The sequence below is a fragment of the Solanum pennellii genome, chromosome 9 (assembly GCF_001406875.1).
Source record: "Solanum pennellii chromosome 9, SPENNV200".
Lineage (NCBI taxonomy): Eukaryota > Viridiplantae > Streptophyta > Magnoliopsida > Solanales > Solanaceae > Solanum > Solanum pennellii.
Genome location: NC_028645.1, coordinates 54,850,738 through 54,854,810, shown reverse-complemented (window position 1 = coordinate 54,854,810; position 4,073 = coordinate 54,850,738). Strand labels below are relative to the sequence as shown.

General features: G+C 31.7%; 1 pseudogene; it reads left to right on the top strand.

Annotated features, from left to right (window-relative positions):
- Positions 1-1,440: 1,440 nt before the first annotated feature.
- LOC114074043 lies at positions 1,441-2,728 on the top strand (annotated as a pseudogene).
- The last annotated feature ends 1,345 nt before the right edge of the window (positions 2,729-4,073 follow it).

Here is a 4,073-nt window from a genome sequence, read left to right as displayed (position 1 = left end):
CCTTACCCCCTACCAGCCCCCCACCCACCCCTACCACCCCCTATCCCAAATAAAATGTAAAACAAATTATTTTTTTATGATTTTTTAAAAAACAAACTTTCTTACTACCAACCATTTATCACTTTTGTTTTGTTTGGTTTTACCCATTTTATCCATTTAACTACCCATTTTAAATGGGTAATATATGTAGTACTCATTTTTACGCATCTTTAAATGAGTTGGATACCCAGTTCATTTAAAATGGGTAATATGAATGGATACCCATATTATTTACCCAATTTGCCACCCCTAATTGTGATGCTTCCCATTTGGGTTTAAGTGTTGTGTTAATGCAGGATAAGAATGTTATAGTTTATGCATCGTGGCAGTTGAAGGTGCATGAGGAATTACCCAACACGTTATTTAGAGTTGACAACGATAGTGTTTGCTATTAAGATTCGGCGACATTACCTCTATGGTATCAAGTATGAGGTGTTTACTGATCATCGTAGTTTGCAACATGTGTTTACTCAAAAGAATCTGAATTTGAGACAACAAAGGTGGATAGAGTTACTCAAGGATTATGATGAGACCATCCAGTTTCATCCGGGCAAGGCTAATGTGATCGCAGACGCACTAAGTCGGAAAGCGGTAAGTATGGGTAGTCTAGCTTGCTTGAGTGTATCAAAACGACTCTTGGCTACGGAAATTCAGACCTTGAATTCGAAGTTCATGTAGTTGGGCATATGAGAGAGAGGTGGAGTGTTATCTAGCATTGAAGTAAGGGCCACATGTCATTGGGGAGATCAAGGTCGGTTTAAGGACGAGCATTTGGAAGAACTCAAAAATAAAATAGAGTCTGGCAAGGCATAAGAGACCACTCTTGATGTGGGGGTGTGCTCAATTTTAGTCCTTGCTAGCAAAAACCTGGTCCTAAAATTATTTTCATGGACTATATACTGATAACAAGACCAGTAGATAGTCCATGAAAGTAATTTTAGGACCAGGTATTTGCTAGCAAGGAGTAGAAATACGGTCCCTAAAACAGTTTTTTGGGACAAGTTTTATACCAGCCAAAGAAACTTTTTAAGGACCAGCTGGTTCATCCCGTACTTAATGACCTATTTAGCAATGGAGCCTATAGAGACGGGTGGAGATTGAGTTTTCTAGTCGTTATTTCCCCTTAGGGACCAGATTTTTACATCTAGGGACTAATATTCCCTTTATTTTTGACCATTTTTCTTGTAGTGTTCCATCCCTGAACAATTCTTTCGAGTCTTTTTAAATTAATAAAATATTAATTTATCGATTAAATAATCTCTCTATAAGATAATAATATTTCATGGTCCCATCTATATTAATTTAGAGAGATTTTAGTGTACATCAATTTTATTTTAATGGTCTATAAAATAACAGTGAGAAGAAATTGATGAGAAGAGTTAGAGATCAATAAGGAGAGAAATGGGTGAAGTAGTTGCTTTCAAGAAACTCATCAAGCCTATTTGTATAACACCTTTAACTCAAAAGTGGCACAAACTTTCTCTCATTGAACAAGGACAAACACACACTTATATACCCTTTGGTTTTTTCTACTCCAAAAATCAATTAGGTGCACTTTCTAATCAACCTGACCAAATATCTAATCTTCTTGAAAACTCTCAAGAATTTTAGTATCCTATTACCCATACGCAGGAAACATGAAAGATAACGCCACGATTGATTGTAATGACAAGGATGTTGAGTTCTTGAATGTTCAAATTGATGCACCCATGTCACAAATTCTCAATCACAAAGATTGTAGAGTCAAAGATTTAATTTTTCCCTCGTGGTGTAGCTTGGGCTAATGATTCAGATTACAGCTTGGCTGCGATACAATTGACACATTTTAATTGTGGAGGAATTGCAGTTAGTACATGTTTGTCACATAAGATCGGAGATGGATGCAGTGCTTTAAGATTTTCAATTGATTGGGTTACATTAACCCGCGATCCGAATGTAGAAATAATTCCTCCTTATTACATGAGAGATACTATTTTACCATCACCACCAACAGGTCCTCTGGATTCCCCTGTAGTTACATCAATATTAGATGGTTGTACACAGAAAAGGTACGGTTTTTTCCTCTTCAAAAATAAGCGAACTTAAGTCCTATATTGCTAGTAAAACAGAAGTAAAAAACCCTACAAGTACCGAAGTTGTGAGTGCACTTCTTTTATAAAGGAAAAGCTAAAGCAGTGGCCGCGAACTCAGGTTCCTTTTTCCTTCTAAATTAATCCATTACGCAGATTTACGAGAAATGATTTCACCAAAGTTACCACCTAACGCACTTGGAAATGTTCTATCTCACTTTTCTACACATATTTTCACAGAGACAGACACTTAGCAAATATAGTTAAGTGTCATGAGGAAAGAAAAAGAACTATTAAGGACAAGAGATAATATCAAAGAAAATGCATGGGCCTTAGAAATTCTTTAATCAGCTAAAGGATTGCCACCCCAGCAAGAGGAATTTGATGAATACACTTGCAGCAGTATGTATAAATTTCGTTGTTATGATGTCGATTTTGGTTGGGGCAAACCCGTGGCTGTGACCATAGTTAATGGTCCTTACAATAAATTGTTCAATTTGTTGATCTACAGAGATGATGTCATCGAAGCGTTCGTCATGTTGAATGAACAAGACATGTCTGTATTGGAGTGTGATGAAGAATTTCTTCAATTTGCTTCTCCTTATGAAAATTACTTTTAGATTTGCTTAAATTTTATGTTGTGAAGCAAGGGTGTTAATAATGCTTGTTTGGGTGCTTTCTCAGTATCATTATATTATATTATATTATATTATATTATATTATATTATATTATATTATATTATATTGTATCGTAGTGTTAATATTTGCATATATTGTATCTTTCTTGCCATTTCATAATGATACATCTGAGCAATTTGAAAAATAAGCTTAGAGCAATATTACTGAGAAAAAATACAATACATGTAGAATTGTATATCTAATCAAGGTAAGTTAAAAGGTAAAATGAGATTGTTAACTATAATAAATTAAGGGAATATGATAAAGAAATAAAGGACAAGGATATAGTCACACCAAATTGGTCAAATGAAATGATATTTTCCATCATTATACCTAACAAATATAATAATGTGATACAGTAAAATTCAAACAATAATTAGGCCTAACATCATATTCTAAAACAATATGGTACAATACGACATGTAAAAATCATCCAACCAAGCTCTAAGTGAAGTCGTAGCTTCTTTAAGAACATTTGGGCACTTGTTTTGTTAATTGTACCAGTATACATATTTGCTCATTGCGCGAATATATAATTTACTTATTTTATTAAATATCGAAATTAAGAAGTTGTTTTTTATTGTAATTTATTTTTTTCGGGAAAAATTCTGACCTTCAGAAGTGGAAATTTTGTGCTATTCATATTAATAATCAATTCTTTTTATTGTAATTCATTCTTTAATTATTTTTTTAAAATTAATATATTTAAATAATATATGCTATTCATATTAATAATTTACTAACCCAAACCATTACTTTTTAAAGAAAAATATATCTATCTTATTTTTATAATAATTTTTCTAAAAAATATTTATATTCGTTTTTATAATTATTTAAGATTGAAAAAAGAGTTTTCATTTTTCATATTTTTTTCTATTGCATGTCAGATATTTTGAGTTGGACATAAATGGTTTATTGAGAACCTATGATTTTGGAGCAAGTTTTTCATTAAGTTACTTGACGAAAATTGTAATTTTTAAAATGATAAGTTAAGCGTGTGAAATTTTTTGGTTCATCTATTATTAATAAATATCTTCAAAACTTACTTTTAAAAAAGAAACTCATGATAAAAGTATGATTCAAAACCAAAATACATTAGGCGAGAAGTTCTTAATCAGTTAGCTATATTTTAGGATTTTATCATGAAACTATGATACATAAATTTAAAACTATCCTTAATAATTTTAAAAAATAACTACAATAATAATTGGAGATAAACTAATTAATTTAATCATAATATGAGATAAAAACTTGTCTTGTAGTTTCTATTAAAAAGGGGTAAAAAAT